Raw genomic sequence first — 23,455 nt, forward strand, 5'->3', positions numbered from 1 at the left:
TCTCCCAATAAAAGTATATAGACAGCCATTCACAAACCAAAACTCCCATAGAGGGCTCAGAAGTCTATTAAAGAATCTGCAGTCAGTAACACAGTAGAGCAAAAAAAAAAAAAGGGAAAAAAAGAATATTCTCATCAAAAAGGGTCTCTGGCGAGACTAGCATAATTCAGATGCCTGAAGATAGCTAGGAGCAAAGAAGAAAGTCAGAGGTTACCACTGTCAGAGGCCAGCTCCACCGAGGACTCCAGAATCTTGCTCACCACTAAGGTATCAATCATTCTTCTTAAGAGAAATCCTGAGATAAGACACAGATACATGCCCCTCCTTGCTACACAAGAAGCATCCACTGTTGAGCTATAGTGAGAAAAGAACCATTACCTTTCTCAACCCGAAGCAGTCCCAGACCCAAGGCCATAGTCATTCGATGACTGCTTATACTCTAGACCCAGGCTCTGTGGCTGCATTGTGCCCACCCATAACTCAGATACCAGAGCCACTGCCACAGTGATTAAGTCCATAATCTGGGCCCCATAGTCAAGCCTTTGCAATGCATTACCATGTTCCAGGTATGAGCTCAGCCACCACAGAGGGCAAGGCCCTGCCCTGATAATAGAGCCACTCAAACTTTGTTCACACTGTGCTTCCATTCTTAGCTCCCTGATTATTTCACAAATATCTGCACATCCTGTACTTCCACCAATGCAGCAGTGGGGGTGCTTGTTCAGCAGGTGTCAGGTCCATTACCACCCTGGATCTCAGAGATATAGCCCCTCTGTGTATGCTTGTACTTTAGGCCTCAGCTTCATGGAAGCTCCACCGACACTAGTCATCAGACACCAATCACAAGCCAAACCCAGTGTGAAAGGAATCCATCTAATAGCAGCAGAATAAACACTCTTCTCAAGCACATATAGAACATTCTCCAGGAGAGATCACATGTTAGGCTTCAAGACAAGTCCCCCCAAATTTATAAAGATTGAATTATATCAAGTATCCTTCCTGCCCACACTGTTATAAAAGTAGAAATTAATAAGAGGAGAAATTTCAGAAAATTCACAAATAGATGAAAATTAAACATGCTCAAACACCAATGAGTCAAAGAAGAAATTAAAAGAAAAAAAATAAATATATCGAGACAAAGAAAAGTGGAAATATAATATACCAAAATTTATAGGATGCAGGAGAAATATTTCTAAGAAGAAAATGTATAGCAGTCAATGCTTACATCAAAAAAGATCCATCCAGACATGGTGGCATGTGCCCGTAATCCCAGCTTTCTTAATTAAGTATTTAAAACATAATGTTTCATAATTTTATCCCTGTTTGGTATTATATTTCTAAGTATTCTCTCTGGTAAACATATTATGTTAAAGTTAGAGGTACTGCAATGACAGAACGAAGAAAATTTGAACTAGAGAACTAACACTTGTTGAAGACCTACTAGATACCACATGGAGTAACTTGTTATTTCCAGACTTGCATTATTCAAATCTTTAAAGTGATTCTATGAAGTAGGCAGACATTAATTCCTTTCTACAGATAAGGAGATGTTCAGGCTCAGAGAACAAAGCACATGCACAAGGACTTCCAGAGAGGCATCAAATGGACACTGACATTGAAGGCATATCCACTAGCAAACACTGGGACAACCTGAACATCAAAATATGTAACTATGGGCTGGGGATGTGGCTCAAGAGGTAGCGCGCTCACCTGGCATGCGCGAGGCCCTCGGTTCGATCCTCAGCACCACATAAAAATAAAATAGAGATGTTGTGTCCACCGAAAACTAAAAAATAAATATTAAAAAATTCTCTCTCTTAAAAAAAATGTAACTATAATAATAAATGCTAACTCTGAGCAAAATAGCAATCTATGAGTCATTAATAAAATATAATTCTAATAGCCAAAAGTCAATTAATAAATCCAGAAGGAATGACAGAATTATAAAACCAATGCTTCACAACTATCATAGTAAGAAATGATTCAAGAAAGAATCAAAAATGGATGCTCAGTTTGCACCAAATCCCACAGCAGTCACTGAATCACCATGGTAACCATGCTGGCCAAGCAGAAAAATCAGAAAACCAACATCTTCTATTTTGTGTTTTCTAATATGTGCTAGGAATTGAATGTGACTGACATAACATGCAATAATTAACCTCAAAAATTTCTCACAATAAATATACCTCACAGCTTCAGCAATATACACAAAATATATATTTTATGCATATATACATGTCTACATACATACATACATACATACATTTCCTTCCCTTTTTTTTCTTACCACCCAAGAATCCAGGAATTCATCAAGGCAGATTTGTTTAAGGATAAAAAAGGAAAAGTCCACAATGTAATTCTAAATATTGACAGCTACTAAAGTATTTTATTTTAGTGATTGATTTCTCTGGAGATGACTTGTAGAATTGGGTCAAGGATATTTTCTCCTTAATTTCAGTATATTGCCAATGATGTCTAAAAGTTGATAACAAAAATTCAGGCAAATGGATGTCATGATGGTTGATTATATGTCTCAACTGGCTAAGCCACAGTGCCCAGATATTCAGTCAAGCATTCTTCTAGATGTTTCTATGACAGTGTTTTTGGATGAGATTTACATTAAATTAGCGGACTCAGTAAAGAAGATTGCCTTCCACAATGTGAGTGGGCCTCAACCTTCATGTGGTAGCCTCAACAGAACAAAAAACTGATATTCCTGGAGGAAGAAGGAATTCTGTTGGCTTACTTTTCAGATTTCATCTGCAATATAGGTTCTTCCTAGTCAGTAAGTAGGAGACTACCTTTGAACTCAAACTTCAACTCCTTCCAGAGTCTGAAGTCTATTGGTCTCAGAATTTAGACTTGCCAACACAAGAAGCTGTGAGGATCAAGAATTTGAGGCCAGTCTGGGTAACTTAGTGAGACCCTGCCTCAAAACAAAATAAAAAGGGCTGAGGATGCAGTTCAGTAGTAGAGAACCACTGGGTTTAACCCCCATACCAGAAAAAAAAGAGAGAAAAAGAAGAAAAGAGGGGAAAAAAAGAAGATATGCTTAAAATAATTAGGAAATGTAAATTAAAACAACAATGAGATACCACTATATCCCTCTAAAAATGGCTGGTGCTCTCTAGATAATGGACAAAGGAACTCTCACACAGTGTTGGTGTGGGGAAAATGGTATGACCACTTTGGAAAACAATTTGACAGATTTTTACAATGTTAAGCTTACATTTACCAATTTTTCTAGTCATTGATTGTACTCCAAAATATTTTCCCTAGAGAAAGAAATCATTGCTCATGAAAAAACATTTTAAAAAATGTTCCCATCAGCTTTCATTAAAAAAAAAAAAGACTCAAGGGCTGGTGATGAAGCTCAGTAATAGAGTGTTTGGCCTAGCATGTGCGAAGCCCTGATACTGATTCTCAGCACTACAGAAATAAATAAATAAAATAAAACAAAATTCTTAATTAATTAAAAAGACTCAAAATAGGAAAAACTCAATTATAATACAAAATGTAGTATATCCAGGTCATGGAATTTTACCCAATAATAAAAAATAAGAACTATTCATACATGCAACAATAAAGATAAATTTTAAAGTAATTAGGTCAAATAAAAGAAGGCAGACAAAAAAGAAAATAAGGAATGTATGATTCCATTTATATAAAATGAAAACTAATTTACAGTGACAAAAGATCACTGTTTGCCTAAGAATGGGGCAAAGTGATATAGAGAGGGAATCTAGAGTCAGGTAGGTGGAGTGAATTCCAAAGGGGTATAAGGAAGATTTCTGAGGTGATGAGTATTTTTATTATCTTGACTTTAATACTGAATTTATCAGTACACATGTATGTTAAAACTTACTAAAGCATATATTTTAAGTATGTACAGTAATCTTTGATGTAATTAAATAAATCAGCCTGATGGTTCCTTCTATTATTATTCTCTTGTTATATTAATGGATCTGCACTATGATCAAATTGGTCCATGCTACATATAACCACAATAGAAATGATCATTTGTTATCATATGATAATAAAGTTAATGTCCATTTCCTTCTGAAGTATAAGAATAAAAATATTGCATCCTAGGAAAATAATCATGATACTTAAGAGTAACTGGTTATCTTAGGGAATGTGACCTAGTGTCATTATAATACAGCACACTCAGAGTAATTTTTATTTTTGCAAATATTAGTTTCTAGTAACTAACATTTTAACTAACATTTGGAAAACTTCTTGCTTTAAAAAACTTCATTAAAAAGTAGAAAAAAATGCAGTCACCAGGAATGAAGTATTATAATCTCAGATTGCTAGAAAGACCTAAAACTGCATATTTCCACACCCACTAGAACAATACACGATCTGTGCAGATGAATTTCCTCCCAAATTTCCTCCCTTTTACTCAACAATAGACTTCTCAACCAGGAATGCAGAGTTGTTGTTTTTAATGAATACTTATTTATTTTATTTGTTTATATGTGGTGCTGAGAATCGAATCCAGCGCTTCACACATGCTAGGCAAGTGCTCTACCACTGAAACCATAACTTCAGCCTAAGTTTTTTTTTTTTAATCCCACCCACCAAGCAAGCAATGCTGCAGCTGTGAATACTAGATGAGTATTCTCTAATTTACTTCAGTTCTTACACACAGTTCAGTTCTTAGCCCACAGGATGAGGGTTTAATCTTGAAGACCATACCTCCCACACTTTAGATGCCAATCACAAGCCCAGGTTGTTTTGCCTGTGCTTCTGACTGGCCATCTATAAACCAGGGTTTGTGTGATCCCCTTCTTAGGTTTGATTAACTTGCTTGAGCAGCTCATAGAACTGAGGGAAACACATTTACCATTTTATTATTAAGGATATTACAAATGACACAAATGTAGAAATATGTAGGACAAGTATGGGGGAAGAGACCTGGAGTTTCCATCCCCTCACCAGGTGCCACACTCCAGGAATCTCCCTCTGTTCAGCTATCCAGAAGCTCTCTGAACCCAGCCCCTTTGGGTTGTTTATAGAGGCTTTATAATATAAGCACAATCAAAGCATGAACAACTGAACAAAAGAATAAGATCTCATGCTACTAGACTGGGTGGGGAAACCTAGCAAGGTCTGTTGAGATTTTTCTTGGCCTCTCTTTAAAGCATTCCTTTCTCAATGATATGGGGCAGGGCTCATACTGGCATGACGGTCAGAATACCTATTATTAGACAAGATAAGTCAAAGAATTTCTTTATGGCCAGCTGAAAACTCAGGCAGGCATGGTGGTGCATGCCTGTAATCCCAGCTATTAGGGAGGCTGATGCAAGATGATCAAGGCCAGCCTCAGCAACTTAATGAGATGCTATTTCAAAATAAATAAGGGCAGGAGATGTAGCTCAGTGGCAGAGTGCTTTCCTAGCATGTGTAAGGCCTTGGGTTCAATCCACAGCACCTCAAAAAAATTGTTTTGCAAATGCATATTAACCATCATTTTCCCCCAACTGAACTGTTCATTGCTTTGTGACAAAGAAGGCATTCCTAACATGGGCCCTAAGGTCTATTACAAACCACATACTACTGAAAGAATGAAATCTCACCAGCTAAACCTCTTCAAGGATGAGATCAAGGTAGCTTCTCTACTTTCAGACTATTTTGTGAACCTTGTGTGCTATTCTGCCATATACTCTTATTCAGATCTATGAACTCACTTGAGCCAGGCATTATATCTTACCAGGGATGGAAGTGTTGGGAATCTCCTGAGCACTGCTGCCCTTCAGATCTTCAGCAGCAATCATGACCCACATCCTCAGAAAACTGTCTTCTTCAGACACCTGATATGAGCCATATGAGGAGCTTCCAGGAAAGAAACAGAATCCAGAAATCACCTTGTCTTACAAGAGTAACTATGCCTGGCACCATGTTAGGCACTGGGTCATTGTACAGTGACATTGATACAATTCGGTAGTGATCATAACAACCAGAGGGTACCATGGAATTCTCACCATGCCTTTTCCTTCTCCTTTCCTCCTCTATTCCCTAACAATAAATTTTAAAAAAAAATTAGTTGTAGATAGACAATACCTTTATTTATTTATCTTTATGTGGTGCTGAGGGTCAAACCCAGTGCCTCACACATGCTAGGGAGTGCTCTACCACTGAGCCACAATCCCCGGCCCCCTAACGACAAATTTGAAAAGGAATAAGTGGCCTGAATTTATACAGGCATTCGTGATTCCACAAAATCCACAGGGCTATGTGCTTGCAGGGTGGGCCTGTGAGAGAGCATTCCTAACCCCATTTTACAGAGGAGTAGCTAGGCTACAGAGGGCCGTTCCCCGTGTTACCCTCCCGCGCCCCGCCTTTACATGAGAGGTAGGTCCAGGACACCTTGGAGCAGAACATCATGCTGCCTGGTGCCAGGAGGGTCCCACGTCTCTCTCCCTCTCCATTAAGCGGGGCACCAAGTCCTAGAGCGGGAATGAGGCGACTTGGGTCTGAGATCCCTTCATCTCCCCATCCCAGCGGAGTTCAATTCCCCACCCCACCCCACCCCCGCCGCAGGGCACCCACACCCTCAGGTGAGTCCAAACACCTGGAGGCGGGGCCGTGCTCTTCTCTCACCAGATCACCTCCTTGTCTTAAAAAGTCGTCTTGGTCGCCTTGGTCGCCATGATGACGTCAGGTTACTGTGGTAACGGCGATACGCAAACTGTTTCCCCACACCGGAAACGCCTACATAAAATCCTTCCCTCACCTTCTCTGAAAACAAACAAACAAACAAATCCTTCCTCCTGCAGGCCACCATCTAAGACACTGCCAATTAGACAAACTAGTCTGGGATGCAGGAAGTTGGTGGAATTCTGGTCCGGTTGTGCGACTCGGAGGATTTGCAAGTTCGAGGCTGACCTCAACAACTTTGCGAGGCCCTATGCAACTTAGTGAGACCTTCTCTCAAAAAAAAAAAAAAAAAAATTAAAAAGGGCTGGGGATGTTGCTCAATGGTTAAGTACCCCTGGGTTCAATTCCTGGTATTATAATAATGATGATGATGATGATGATGATAAACAAATAAGCCAACATATCTATTGCATGCATGTGCATTTCCACATGCATAGAAAAATTGTATGCCAAGTGCAGACCAAAAACTCAAGTATGGACCAAATGTTAGCAGGGATTACCTCCAGGGAATAGAATGGAGGAATGGTGGTCAGGAAAAGAGTTTTGATTTTTACTAGCTGTGAGGCATTAAAGACACATAAATTTATAACCATTTCAAAAAAGCATGTGTGGAAGATATTCTAACAAGCAGTAGGGTACAGAGGAGAATAAAATTTATATTCAATATCCACTCAAAACACATTTATCTAATTCTTTGTTCTATTAAAACTGATATAGAAATGTTAATTAGCTCCATATGGTTTATGATGTAAAAATGCAAAAAATAAAATCATGGTTAGTGGGATACAGCTTAAAAATTTAAATAAATGTGATCTATGTTCCTTCCAAACTATAGCTCATCAAGGAAAAACATTATGCTCTGGTGAATAATAATATATCTTGAATAACATGCAAATGGTCAGGAACCATGGATCGATGGGTATGATTGTAAGAGGGAAAATGGCATGGGGAAATATGGAGTTTTTGTCACAAAGAGAACCAGGATTTCTAAATATTTTAGCTTGTTTCAGAACCATACAAGGATACTGGGGCCATATGTCTCAGTGACTTTTGCCCTCATTTAGTGGGACTGATTGCCTAACTGGAACACCAGGAAGGATAACATCCCTCATCCCTCTTCACCTCAGGCAATACATTCACTTGGGAAAATAATTAAGAGAGTCCCACCATCCAGCCCCAAGTCCTGTCGTATGTCCTCACCACTACTGTCACCAGGCCCATATTAAGTTTCTATAGTGAAAATCTAATGTTCTGTTACTTCAGGCCACTTCACATGGATGCTCCACTCCATTCCACTCTGGGTATAGCATTTTTACCATCAGAGTCCAAAATTTTTTTAGGTTGCCAAAAACAAGCAGGATCACATCTGTTTACAAACTCTCCAGTGCCTTGCTAGAGGTCAGAAGGTAAAATTCAAACTATGGACCTTAACCAGCTGGGCCCTGTGTGCTCTGGACCCTGCTTTCCTTTCTACTCTCATCTGGAGCCATTCTTCTCGCATTCACTCTGCTCCAGTGGCCTCCTTCCATCCCAAATGGGCCAAGCTACATCAAACCACAGAAATTCTGAACATTCTCTCCCCAATGCCTGCATTGCTTTCTCCTCTTGCCATTAAAATGTAATTTCTCAAAGGGGATTTCTGGGCCCTCCTCCCATCTATATCTCCAAATGTTGTTCTCTAGGATGCTTGACTCCACTCCATATAATCCATTTGAGCAAAAGTGCTTGACAAAAAAGGGGAAATCAAGTAAAGAAAATGGCAGAGTAGCATAGTAAATATTCAATCTAGATACCATGCTCCCATTAACCTGGCTCCCTGGTGTAATCCACCTTAGTAGGTGAGGAAAGGAAAGAGGAAATGATTCATTCAAGATGCTGTCAACAGTGAGGGCTCAGGCACTAATATTTGGTCAGAGTTTCTGACTCTCCTTTCAGTGTCCCTTCCCAAAGACCCACAGTCATCAAGTGCCTCATTTTTCTGGAGCTCCAAGAAGATACTGACTCTTAGGTTATGGACCCACCTGAATTACTGAACCCAAGAAAGCAACAAAGAAGATACAAGCATTCAATAGGAAAGACTAATCTTTTTTCTCTTTCTCCTCTCCATCATAAAACTCATTCTAAAGCATTCTTTTTTAAGTTTTGTTTTATTTTTACTTGGCAAATAATAATTGTACACATTTGTGGAATATAATGTAATATTTCCATACATAATTGGTCACTTTCCACAGCATTCTTTATCACAGAAATGACTTTGAACCTGTCATATAATATGTATTATTGTATTTATTTTCCTGCTTCTTTCAACTTTCCCAAAATGCTAAGACACACAGTGATGATCTTGAGGTTAAAATAATATTTCTCGGGCTGGGGTTGTAGCTCAGTGGTGGAGTGCCTGCCTCACACATGTGAGGCACTGAGTTTGATCCTCTGCATCACATAAAAATTTTTAAAAAATCAAATAAAGGTATTGTGTCCATCTATGACTTAAAATATTTTTAAAAAATAAAAAAATAGGGCTGGGGATGTGGCTCAAGTGGTAGCCCGCTCGCCTGGCATGCGTGCGGCCGGGGTTCGATCCTCAGCACCACATACAACCAAAGATGTTGTGTCCACCGAAATCTAAAAAATAAATATTAAAAAATTCTCTCTCCCTCTCTTCTCTCTCTCTCTCTCTCTCTCTCTCTCTCTCTCTCTTTAAAAAAATAAAAATAAAATAATAATAATATTTCTCTTAGAAAGAATAAAGAGAATACAAACATATACTGCCTATGTGTTCTAGATATTCTATTTAGTTAGTATCAGGATTCCTTTTTTGCAGATTATAAGAACAAGGCACTAAGAGGCTAATTATGGGTTTCAAAGTCACACAGTTACTAAAAGAAACAGCTGCTATCATAATTGCCATGTGTTTGACTCAAAGACCTGTGTATGGAACCAAGCACAGAGCCTCCTGTTTCAATATAAAAAGTGGAACAATAGGACCTCCTATACACAAATGATTGAATATGATCTGGTACATCAACTTTGCAAAGAATTTTGGTTACTTTTATCTGGTAATGCCTCAAATGGATCCACAGTTATATATCAAGAACAGATGTGCACAAGATCTGTATAAGAAAGACCTCTGCACCACCTTTTGTAAACATCACAAATTTGAAGACAACTGAAATACCCACAAACAGATCATTCTGGATAAATAAATCATACTCCAATCATGCAGTTGAATACAATATATCAGTAAAAATGAATAAACTAAAGCTACAGCTATTAAAATATAGATGAATCTTAGAAACAAAATCTACATCTAAAAATAAATATTTAAAAAAAACTACAAGTTACACAGTACCATCTATTTAAATAGGTTTACATATACTTGTAGACTTTTTTATGAAGTGTTATTAATACATAGATATTTAGAATCTATTCCAGACTTACCTAATCTTTTCACTTGATATTCTCTTGCTATATATTATTACTGAATGTTAAATATACTCATGGTAAGTTATGTTCCTGAATTATTATATCTCAAGATATTTCCTTTATAAAATGTTAATCTATTTTTTGTAAAAACATATAACATTCACTGTTACCAAAAGTAGGCATAATAATTATCATTTATACACATTTTGTCTTAAATTTTGTGGATTGGTTTTATTGCCTTTATTGCTGCAGAAACAAACAAAATTTCCTGTCATTTGCTTTATTCTTCTTATAAAATCATCAGTAATTTTAATTTAGAAAATTACTATCAATAAATTAATCACAGTCATTTTAACTCTCTGTCACCTACAAATAGTTTTTGCTTTACTCTAATGCTTGCCTGAAGACTCCACAATCAGCAACAGGCCTTCAATAAACTAGGACTGTCTTAGAGCCCTGTGGAAATGGATGTCACACAAATGGCAGGTTGACAGATTTGGCCAGTAAAGAAACAATGGGTTTCTTTTGGATTCAGAGAGTGTTTTACTTTTATAGACAATAGCTCAGTGGTAGGGTGTTTTATTAGCATATGCAAGGTCCCTGGGTTTAATCCTCAGTAGTGCCATAAAAATACAAAATAAAAATAAAAGGATAAGTAGCCAAAGGTAATACCCTTTGGCTCAAATGCCAAATATTCTTGTCCTTTGCATTGGGCAAAACAAAAGAGGCCAAATAACTGCAACATGGATGATAGGATATTCTGTTTCTGACGAGTCAAGTTTGTCCCTCACTTAGAGTTTTATAACCTGCAGCTGTACCCCAAAGGAATGAGGCAGAAAAAATCACACCTCATCAGAATTCAAGAGGCAATTAGAAACTCTCATGAGTGAATCAAGTGAGAAATGGTGTGGTGATAGCTGCACAGAAAAATGCCATGCTCTCGTGCTCTAGGAGGACCAAGAGGCACTCTTCCAAGATTTGAATGAGCAGTGGTTCAAGCCTTGGCTGGATGGCCTATGCTGATACATGCAAAGTTGTTAGAGTGCTGAAAAGGAGTTATTTCCCCCAAAGGAACTATGCTACTCATGTCAGCTCACAGACACTTGAAAGGACACATTCATGGGTACTGGCTTCTGAAGTTACTAATGGACCACGGACTTGTAGAATTCTTTTTAGTTGAGAAGAAGATGCACTTGGGAAATTGCTAACCCAAAATCCAGCAGAGCAAGAATTAACCCCACAGGATTGAACAACCTGATGAAGAATTATTGTATGGTAGTTTGGGGAATATTGTTGATGTTTTAATCTTCTATACTCTGGATATAAAATGCAGCTCTGTCTTTTTTATACTATATTGAACCCATAACACTTTAGTAAACTTGGCATCTGTAAACTGAAATGAAAAATTTGCAAATTAAACTTGTTCTCATTGCCTTTCCGCCCTCTGTAAAATTCAAAAAATTGAATTGGGTATTTTTATTTTTCATAGAAATATAATTATCTGTACAGATTCCATAAAAATCTGTCCTCCATTCTACCAGGATTAATTGGCAAACTTGTTTATGCAACTAAGATCTTCCCCACAATGTCATATTTGAGAATGATACTCATTAAAACAGGCATAGTCAGCTACAGTTAGAGAATTAAAGTTGACATTAGAGGACCCACTGAGGAAAACTGGCTTGGTACTAGGTTTACATGGTCCCCACATATAGGTGAGAAAGTATGGTCATTGTTGACAGGATAGCAACACTGAGATAGTTTGGAAACCTTAAGAAGAAACAATTGACCAAATTACATAAATTGCAGGTGAATTATGGTGGGACAGTTTCTTGGCTTTCCTTCGTAGCCCTGAGATAAGCAAATAATCAGAGGCTTTCAAAAATCCAATGTGAAAAACCCACAGCTAACATAATAATCAATGGAGAAAGCCTGATTTTTTTCCCTTTAAGATCAGAAAGAAGACATTTGCATTCAAATTTGTATTGGAAATTACATCCAGAACAATTAGACAAGAGACAGAAATTAAAATGCGTCCAAATTGGAAATGAAGATGTAAAATTATCTCTGTTTTCAGGCAAAATGATCTAATCTAATATTGAGAAAAATCTAAGGATTCCATTAAAAGGGGGCTGGGAGTGTAGCTCAGTGGCAAGACAGAAGCTTAGCGTGCATGAGGCCCCTGAGTCTTGTCTCCAGTGCGTGTGTGCGCGCGCGCACACACACACACACAAAATTCCATAAAAGAAATGCTAGATGGGTGTGGTGGAGCACACGCAAACTATTTGGGAGGCTGAACCAGGAGGATGGCCAGGTTTGAGACCAGTGTAAGCAATTTTACCAAGACTCCATCTCAAAATAAAAAAATAAAATGGACTTGGAATGTGGATCAGTAGTACAGTGTCCTTGGGTTCAATCTGCAATATCTCCCCCCAATAAACGTTGGGACTAATAAATTAAAGAAATTAAAGATACAAAATAAACACATAAACATGAGTTGCATTTATATACACTAACAATATAAAATTTGAAAAGGATATTGAGACAACATTTCCACTTAAAATAGCATCAGAAAGAATAAGATAGTTAGGAATACACTTAACCAAGGTGGCAATATACATCTACACTGAAAACTACAAAATGTTTTGGAAGAAACTATTTTACATTTATTTTAAATGTTCTTGGAAGAAATGTTTTGGAAGAAACAGAAAGAAATTGAAGACATCCCATAATTACAGATTGGAAGATAATATAAAGATATCAGTACTAACCAACAGGATACATAGATTCAATGCAATTCCTATCAAAATCTCAAAGACATTTTTCAGAAAAAGGAAAATTCATCCTAAAATTCATATGGAATCTCAAGGGATCCTCAAAAACCAAAATAATCTTGAGAAAAAAAATTAGAGGTCTCATTCTTCCTGGTTTCAAAACTTTTTACAAATCTAGTTATCAAAATAGTGTGGTACTGGCATAAAAAACAGAAATATAGATAAATGGAATAGAACAGACCATCCAGAAATAAGCTTTCACACATATGATCAATTTATTTTTCATGAGGATGCCAAGATTATTCAATGGATTAAGGACAGTATTTTTAACAAATGTGTTTGGAAAGCTGGATATCCACATGCTGAAGAATAAAGTTAGACCTTCCCCTTACAGGATATGCAAAAATGAATTCAAAATAGATCAAAGACCAAAATGTAAAAGCTAAGACTATAAAACTCTTAGAAGAAAACCTAGTAGAAGGGGGGATAGGAAGGGCAGCAGAATAGAATAGACATTATGATTGCTGTGTGTATATAGGTGACTCTATGACCAGTGTGATTCTGCAATCTGTACAATTAGAAAAATGAGAAATTATACCCCAATGAATTAAATGTATGAATTGCCAAGATCATTGTAATGTCATGTGTAGCTAATAAAAAATTAAATTAAATTATAAAAAAAGAACCTAGGAGAGAAGATTCATGACATTGAATTTGGCAATGAATTCTTGGATATGATACCAAAAACATAGGCAATGAAAGGTAAAATAGATAAATTGGACTTCATCTAAATGAAAAACTTTTGTTCATCAAAGGACACTATTAGCTGAGTGAAAAAACAACTCATTCTTGGAACAATGATGCATGCTTCTAATCCAAGTTATCAGGAGGCTGAGGAAGGAGGATCACAAGTCAAGGTTAGCCTCAGCATCTTAACAAGACCCTGTCTCAAAATAAAATTTTCAAGTGGTGGGAATGTAGCTTAGTGTTCCTGGGTTCAATCACCTGTACAACACACACACACACACACACACACACACACACACAAATAGGTAAAAAACATGAATGGCTATTTCTCTGAAGAATATATAAATATAGCCAATAAGCACATGAAAAGATGTTCAACATCAATAATCATTAGGGAAATGCAAATCAAAATCACAATGAGATACCAGATCATACCCATTAGAATGGCTAATATAAAAAAAACAAAAAAATATATATGTTGGAAGGATGTGGCAAAATTAGAACCCTAGCACATTATTGATGGGAATGTAAAATGGTGCAACAACTATAGAAAACCACACGAAAATTTCTAAGAAAAAATAAACATACAAATAGTATAGGATCCACCAAGTCTACTTCTAAATACATACATTAAGGTATTAAAAGCAGGGGCTTGAATAGATATTGTATGCCAATATTCACAGCAGCATTATTCTCAACAACCAAACTGTGGAAATGACCCACGTGCATATAAAGGGATAAAATGGATAAACAGAATGTAGTATATACATATAATGGAGTATTATTCAGCTTTTTAAAAGGGAATAAAATTCTGATACATGCTACAACTTGGATGAAATTTAATAATACTATGCTAAATAAAATAAACCAGACACAAAAGGACAAGTACTCTATTGTTCACATCAATAGACTTAATGATAAGAATCATATGATCATCTCAATAGACACAGAAAAAGCATTTGACAAAATACAACACCCCTTCATATTCAAAATGCTAGAAAAAAATAGGAATAACCGGAACATGTCTCAAAATCAATAAGGCTATCTATGCTAAGCCCCAGGCCAACATCATTCTAAATGGAGAAAAACTGAAGGGATTCCTTCTAAAAACTGGAACAAGACAGGGAAGCCCTCTTTCACCACTTCTATTTAACATAGTTCTTGAAACACTGGCCAGAGCAATTAGACAGACAAAAGAAATTAAAGGAATACACATAGGAAAAGAAGAACTCAAATTGTCACTATTTGCTGATGATATGGTTCTATACCTAGAAGACCCTAAAAGTTCCACCAGAAAACTTCTAGAACTAGTAAATGAATTCAGCAAAGTAGCAGGATATAAAATCAACACCCACAAATCAAATGCATTTCTGTATATCAGTGACAAATCCTCAGAAAGGAAAACTACTCCATTTACAATAGCCTCAAAACAATAAAATAAAATACTTGGGAATCAATGAAAGAGGTGAAAGATCTATATGATGAAAATTACAGAACCCTAAAGAAAGAAATCAAAGGAGACCTTAGAAGATGGAAAGATCTACCTTGCTCTTGGATAGGAAGAATTAATATTATCAAAATGACCATACTACCAAAAATACTATACAGATATTATGCAGTTCCATTTAAAATCTCAATGACATTCCTCATAAAAATAGAAAAAGCAGTCATGTTTGACTTCATTTATATGAGATATGTAGAGTAGTCAAATTAATGAAGTATAACTGTGGTTATCAGGAGCTGGAGAGAGGGAGTTTGGGAAATTATTGTTTAATGGGTAGAGTTTCAGTTTGGGAAGATTAAAAAATCTGGAGATAGGTGTTGGTAATGTTTGCACAACAGTGCTAATATATTTAATGTCACTATACTGTACACCAAAAATTGGCTTACATGGCCAATTTTAAATCATGTATATTTTATCACAATAAGAAGTATGATTGTAACGAAAACTCTCTGCAAAGAAAATTAAGAAGAGCTACATAGTAAATTAGCATTTCCAATTCATTTATGTAAATAATCAATGCAAATCTAATGGGTTCAACCTTATTTTGTGGTCAGGAATAACTGTTCTTTGAAATTAATATTTATCAGAAATGGAGAGGGATGGGGTTGTAGCTCAGTGGTGGAGTGCTTGCCTAGCATGTATAAGGCACTAGGTTTGATCCTTAGCACCACATATAAAAATAAAGGTATTGTGTCCATCTACAATTAAAAATATTTTTTAAAGAAATGGAGACTAGGGACTGAGGTTGTGGCTCAGTGATAGGGTGCTCATCTCGCATGGAGGAGGCACTGGGTTTGATTCTCAATACTACATAAAAATAAATAAAATAAAGATATTGTGTCCATCTACAACTAAAAAAAAATACTTTTAAAAACTTTTTTTAAATGGAGAGACTGGGGCTGGGGTTATGGCTCAGTGGTAGAGCACTTGCCAAGCATGCATGAGGCACTGGGTTCAATCCCTGGCACCACATAAAAATAAACAAATAAAATAAAGGTATGTGTCTATCTACAACTAAATTTTTTTTTAAATGGAGAGACTAAGCCAGGCACTGTGGTGCATGCCTGTAATCCCAGTGACAAGGTAGGGTGAGACAGGAGGATCCCAGCTTCAGCAACTTAGTGAGACTCTCAGAAACTTAGTAAGACTACATCTCATAATAAAAAATAAAAAGAGTTGGGGATATAGCTCAGTGGTACAGCACTCATGGGTTCAATCCGCAGTACTTAAAAAAAGGAGACTATCGATTAAAAGTGTTTTTCAATGGAAAATTATGTGTTATTTATAGAACACCCTCCTAGATGCAGGATTCTGATTCTATGAGAACTATCTTATAACTCTGTAAGAGGTAAATTAGAGCATTGGAAATAACCCTTGTCTATAAAAATGCAAATAAATATTGTTTGTCAACAGGAGAAAGGGATGCCCCTCCCTTCTGCTCGGGAAAAACAACTCTGAGAAAGGGGCTAATTATTTTCGGTTTAAAAACAATGGAGGTTTAAATTTTCATGTGGTCATGTCTGTCAATGTTTACTATACTAGATATCAAAACTGAGAAATTTTGATATATTTATTATTTTAATTCATTTAAAGCCTACAACACAATATTCATTTCATCATATAAAACTATATTGCACATTCACATGAAAAATGTATTTTCAAAAACAGTCATGATATTTTTTTTAATTGAAAATATCTTTCATATCTATCCTAATAGAAGTTTGTTGGATTCTTATATCAGTTCATATACTTAATCTGTTGCCATACCATACATAATATGTGTCTGGCAAATTTCACCATACAGCTGTGAATTAATTAGAGTAGAAAAGGTAAATTTGACATTGTCTTACAGATCCCATGAAAGTTCACCTAGAAAAATAACCAAAAGAAATTACTCTTTAGTAAAGTAGTATAATGTAACATTATCAAGCAAGACCTAATTTTTAAGAAAATGGGTTTATAGCTCTACTAAATTTGATATTATTTAGTTTGTTATACAAATATTTTAAAATTATCAGGAGACCACAATTCAATAACTAAATTGCGTTCAATTTTACTGGAATAAATTTTTTTTCAGAAAAACCTATGTGGCTCGGAAAAGAGTCATTGGTTTGGACATAGCATGCTCTCCCTGGGCAGCAGGATCTCCAGAGATACAGGTTGTCCGTATCTCTGGAGATGATGGTTGAGCACTTGGTCTGGTGGGGCAGGTGGCTACCCTTGTTGGCAATGCGCTGAAGATGTCAATAAGAAAATAGTTCATGATATACATGACATCTAATGAAATGCAAAATGAGGGTGAGCCTGCATCAGAAACTTTTAGACATAGATGGAGTAATTTGTCTTGGCAGCATCTTTTCACATCCTCCCCTTCCATTTTTTTTTTAATGTCTAATTGTCTAATGTCTTTCTTAATCTCCCCCTTTTTGATACTGGATATTTAATCCAGGGGTGCTTAACCACAGAGCAACATCCCCAGCCATTTTTTTAATTTTTTTTTTTTAGTTTTGAGACAATGTCTCACTATGTTGCTTAGGGCATTTCTAGGTTGCTGAATGTGGCTTTGAACTGTTGATCCTCTTACCTCAGTCTCCTGAGCCACTGGATTACAGGCATGTGCCACTGTGCCCAGCTCTTAAAGCATTTCTTTTTTTTTAAATATTTATTTTTTTAGTTGCAGTTGGACACAATACCTTTATTTTATTTATTTATTTTTATGTGGTGCTGAGGATCAAACCTAGGGCCTTGCACGTGCTAGGCAAGAGCTCTACTGCTGAACCACAGCCCCAGCCCTTAAAGAACTTCTTGATAAAGACAGATTTAGAAGAATGGTCACCCATGATGGACATATTTTTCAGTAGCTTGGAATTAAAGGGGATGCTGATTGGTGAAAGGGTGTTGCTCATTTATAGGCCCTGTAGTCAATCGAAGTCTTGCATATAATGCCTGATTGCATGAAATGCAATGAAGCCATTATCCAATTAGAAGGCATGGAGTATTCAAGCATACTGAAAGCTTCCTGTAGGCTCCATCATGAGCACTTTGAAGATGCCATCTACAGTACTTAAATTGCAGAAATTTTAGCTTCAACTCCTTGAGAGAATCTGACCTTCTTAACCATGGTCCATGATGCCCAGAGAAATGACACTGGCAACATTTGGGTATTTGTCGAACAACACAGACTCTAATGTCATCCAGGGTTAAGCCACTCTGGCTTAAGCAGGAACTCTCTGATATGGAGGAGGAACTCCTGGAAAACAAGAGGCTTGGCTGACCGGCCACTGCTTCCAATTCTGATGAAAAACCTCAGTCATCAGAAAAAGGGAAAAATGGTGAAATCAGTCTCCGAACACAGAACACGAACAAAATAGATTTATTAAAATGTAAAATATCCTTAAACATTAAACGAGTTTAAAATTGTTTCCTTCACAACAATCTTAGGTCCTAGGGAATAAAAAACCCTAAACCATATAATTTGTGAACAAATGTTAGAGTATAAGAGCTCTTGGCTAAAAACAAATATTAAATGACACATCTAAGTAGTCTCCTTAGGGAGAAAAAGGGGACAATATGGGAAATATTCAATGTAACAATGATCTCTTTCAAATGTCTATGATAGTATGTCTGAAAATATTGATTAAAATATATGAATTTGTGGGGAAAATTAACCAAAGAAATTAAACTCACCTTCTCCCCTAAAAAGGGACTTAAAGACAAAGAAAATGGGAAAAATTGAGGTAATCATTGAGTCACTATCTCAAATGGCCAGGTTTCGAAAAGTACTACATGTCATATCATTAAAGAAGAGGTGTTTTTTCCTGTTAATTAGATGATGTCAGATTATGAGGGGAAAATCTCACTTTTATTTGAAGAAAATAAAATGTGAAGAAAGCATGCAAGAAGAATCCTGAGCACTCACATTCATAAATAAAAATATTAAAGTCCTATTTAAAATATTAACAATTATGTCTGGAGTCACAATAAAAGAGTAACCAAAAAGGACAAATCAAGATCCATTAAAGAATACAAATATGTATTAGTAAAATACAAATAGAATTCATCTGATGAATGTTAAAGGACAACGGAAAGTCTTCAGTTACTCTCAGTACACACTTTAAATTCCTTTGTTAATATGATGAAATGGATAATGTTTGTTTCATGGTGAAATTGTAGCATTACCATCAACAGAATCAGGACTAAGTGATAATGAGCCCAATCATCAGGACTATTATTTATCATTAACTGGTATATTAGTTTTTTAAAAAAAATAAAAGGCCTTGAAAAAGGATTTTATTGCAAAGAAGAACTAAAGAAAACCTATCACAAAATCATTTGCAAGTAAATCCCCTAAGGGAGTATCACATGACTGACTCACACATTTATAATAAAATTTTGTGAAACCAAAGGCTTTTTTCAGAGCCTTGTATGTGTCTAGATAAAGAGCTGCCACATGCTTGGAGGAAACAATAATCCATTAAGTCATTTAATTTATATCATAGAAATTGTTGGTGCTTCAAAGTGCCAATGTGTCAGTATGCTCACACAAACATTTTACCAAAGTTATTCTAACATATTGGTCTTATACAGATTATATTATGTGAAAAGGTATTTTAATATATCAAATCCATTAGGATAATCATAGTGTTTTGGCCATTTTTGGCCATTAGCAAAAGAAATTAAAAATGCACCATAATTTGGCTGAAAGTGCAGGGGCAATTAAGACAGATGAATCTTTTAAGTAGAGAAAAACATGAGGTTTTATGCTAAAAGACCAAAAGGGCCAATTGATACATCTGATTATTAACCTGGTGGGAAAATGAGGAACAAAGAGACTAAGCGAGCAGTCATGCTTTAATTTTCTGTTTTATGAAAAACATTAAGAGAAACAGCTTTAATGGATGCAAGTAATATATTGAAAACAGAAGCCTGGCAAAAATAGTGTTTTGGAATAAAAAGACCATAAACTTTTATATATATATTATATATATTTACTATATAATGGAAACAAACAAATAGTACAGAAACATAAATTTTAAAATGTCAAGAAAAAATTACCAAGCTCCCTTGACTTTGAAATTACTATTCTATTTCATTCAGATTTATTAAATTCTATTCTTTTCCAGTCTATAATAGATCAATTCTAAAACCACAAATCTTACAATTTTTGGCTGGGCACAGTAGCACATACTTGTAAACCCAGTGACTGGGGAGGCTGAAGCAGGAGGATCACAAATTTGAAGTCAGCCTCAGCAATTTAGCAAGTCCCTAAGCAACTTAGCAAGACCCTGTCTCAAAATAAATAAAAATAGAGAGGGCTGGGGATGTAGCTCAATGATAAAGCACTCCCAGATTCAATCCCCAATGTGCACACGTGCACACGTGCACACACAAATCTTTATGACCTGCAACTTGAAACTGTGCATGACTGAACAATGAGAGAAGCCAATTACAGTAGTTCATGTTCCACTTTCCTCTGGTTCAGTCAATGAAGGACTTGTAGCCCCTGAGCCACAGACATTGCCCAAAGTGTGAGGAGGTGACCCAGGATGATCCAATAAGAGCTTTCATGGGAATGCTCAACCTTTGGTAGAGAAAATTGGTGTGTCATTACCTGTCATTAGATTATTGCTTAATTGTGAAAAACTTTGCTTCCAATAATGGTAATTTAAGCATATGAATCCAGGGCAAATGTCCAATGTAGTAGACATCTCTTGTCTCTTACATCTTAATTAAGAGAATTGGATGTCTTAGTCCATTCATGCTGTTTTAGCAAAATACTTAACACTGGGTGATTTTTAAAGAACAAAAATTAATTCTTACAGTTATGAAGGCTGGAAGTACATGATCATGGTGCTGGCAGTTTTTTGTGTCTGGTGAGATCCCAGTCTTTGCTGTATCCTCACTTGACAGAGGGCAAAAGGACCTAGATATTTCCTTCCAGAGATATTTCCTTCCAGTTCTTTTATAATGTTGTTCACAACATTCATGAAGCCAGAGCCCTTGTGGACTAATCACCTCCTAGAAGCTCCTTAACATGACTGCATTGGGGACTGTCTAAACATGAATTTTTGAGAAGACACAATTAAAACTGCAGCACATAATAACCAACTAAGAACAAGAAGAAGGCTGGGTATGTAACTCATTGGTAGAGCATTTGCCTGGTGTGCTTGGGGCCCTAGGTTTGATCCCCAGCACAAGAGCAGTGGGGGTGGACCAGGTGACTTATCCTCCCCTGCATTCAAGCTATTTGGATTTGGATTTTTTTCATTTTTGAGCATGTTTGTCTAAAACTAAAACTTACCATGTTATTTTGGCAAGATGAAATGCCAGACACCAGTTTAATGGTCAATAAAGTGGGGTTATTCCAGATTGATTGTGGTCAGTTATTCCTGGATATGAGAAGGATGGTGTCCAGAAGGAGTGTGGTATGGGGAGGAGGAAGCTTGAAAAATGCCATTCACCCACATACACTTCCTTTCTTCCTTCTTTTTTTTTTTTTTTTTGTGTGTGTGTGTCCAGGTATTGCTATATTACTGAGGTTTCCAATTCCTGCAGTTAAGCAGTCCTCCTACTTCAGCCTCCAAGTACCTGGGACTACAGGTACACGCCACTGTACGTGGCTTACCCTTTTTTCTTGTTAGGAAGGAATTTAAATATAAATCTCACATCACTCTCAAGTTCTGACCAACCCCTGAGGAGGACATTAATGGAGCATGAAAACATGAAGACTCCCGCTTATTGGGTCATCAATCCTGCCCTTGCATCCAACTAAGGGTTGAAACAGACAAGTTTTGTCCATCATGGCCTCTGCTGTTACCATGAAATTCTTTTTCAAAATATTTTTTTTTAGTTGTAGTTGGACACAATATCTTTATTTTATTTATTTATTTTTATGTGGTGCTGAGGATCAAACCCAGCATCTCGCACATGCTAGGTGAGTGCTCTACCGCTAAGCCACAACCCCAGCCCCCCAAATCAGAATTTAACTGCCTTTGATTCCAAGATTTTCCCATGCAGAGGTGAGTATGGATAACAGTTTCTCCCAGTAAATGAAATTAGGCAGAGAATATATGATTTGGGGTATGAGACAGATAAGTTAGTTCTAAGTCTTCCAGGGTTGACAAACCTACCACAAAATTGGAAGTTTAAAAGTAGACCTGTCTTGGGGCTGGGGCTGTAGAGTGCCTGCTTTGCATGTGTGAGGCACTGGGTTCGAGCCTTAGCACCACATGAAAATAAATAAAGATATTGTGTCCATTTACAACTAAATTTTTTTTTAAAAAAAGTAGACTTGTCTTTAATGCTATAAAATTAAGACAACACACCAGGAGATAGGAGGATGGGAAGTCAGTTCAGCCTTCAAAGACTATGTGATCAAAATAGATTTCAGGAAGACAAAATCAAGAAAAACAAGATCATTAAAATGAAACACACTGAGGCAGGGAAATGATCTGCCCTCCTCTAAGATCCAATTAGAAACTTTCCCAGGTAAGGGCCAAATTCCTGGTGGTAAGGGATAAATCCATACATAAATTACTCATTAGAGTAACCTACATTTACCCTTATTTTCTTAGCCTAGTAAAAATCACATGCTGAAGTAGGGACTTAAAGTGTAGTAAGACACACACTGATTGAGGAAACATGTTAAAGAAAACCCCAGGCACAGCTAAAACTCTTATTTCTAAGTATAATGACATTAAGAGACTGGGTCTCTGCCTATCCTGCAGATCCCATAAAAGCTGTACACCTTCATTTTTTTTTGTTGGAGTCAGCCTGGGATGACTGTCCCCCATGTGCCACCTCCCTTATGCTCAAGTGTAAAAATAAAAAGCCTTGTGTCTGTGCCAATGTGCCTTTTTACCTGATTCATCTGATAGAGAGCACAAGAACCCTCAGAGTTGGTAACAGGCATACCTGATACCTGACCAGGTATTTTGTCACATACCACTGGGAATTTTGTCTTAAAAACAAATAAGATACATAATTATTGTGCTTGTTGAAATAGCTGGCCTGGCATAATGAATTCTATTCCTTCTAGGAACTGAAAGTCCTTTCAAAGATGGAATCCTCTCAGAAAAGTGAAGAGACTTACCCAATGTTATATCACTACTGGGCTAGATTGAACACTAAGACCCAGGTTGATGTGAATCTCATTTCAGTGTCTGATCCATCAGACACAGCATTAGCTTTTAGGTGTTTGAACCTATTAGATGATCATAGAAACTGTGTTTTTCTGCATTAACCTGCTTGATAAGAAATAAGTTAAAATAAATGCAAATGTACTATTCATTTGCATAAGTTACCTTAATCTCTACTTGAGTGATTAATTCAAATGATAATATAT

The 23,455-nt window shown here is 36.5% G+C and overlaps 1 long non-coding RNA gene across 2 annotated transcripts in view; it reads right to left on the bottom strand.

Moving 5' to 3' along the window:
* Window positions 1–6,655, bottom strand: part of LOC114089707 (uncharacterized) — a 93,415-nt gene extending 86,760 nt beyond the window's left edge. For both annotated transcript variants that reach the window (XR_011705685.1, XR_011705684.1), the window contains exons 1-2: window positions 6,607–6,655; window positions 5,717–5,838 (exon numbers count right to left, since the gene is read on the bottom strand). This is a non-coding gene — a long non-coding RNA (uncharacterized lncRNA). The remainder of the gene's footprint in view (window positions 1–5,716; window positions 5,839–6,606) is intronic.
* Between the last annotated feature and the right edge of the window lie 16,800 nt (window positions 6,656–23,455).

The sequence above is a fragment of the Marmota flaviventris genome, chromosome X (genome assembly GCF_047511675.1).
Source record: "Marmota flaviventris isolate mMarFla1 chromosome X, mMarFla1.hap1, whole genome shotgun sequence".
NCBI classification, from domain to species: domain Eukaryota; kingdom Metazoa; phylum Chordata; class Mammalia; order Rodentia; family Sciuridae; genus Marmota; species Marmota flaviventris.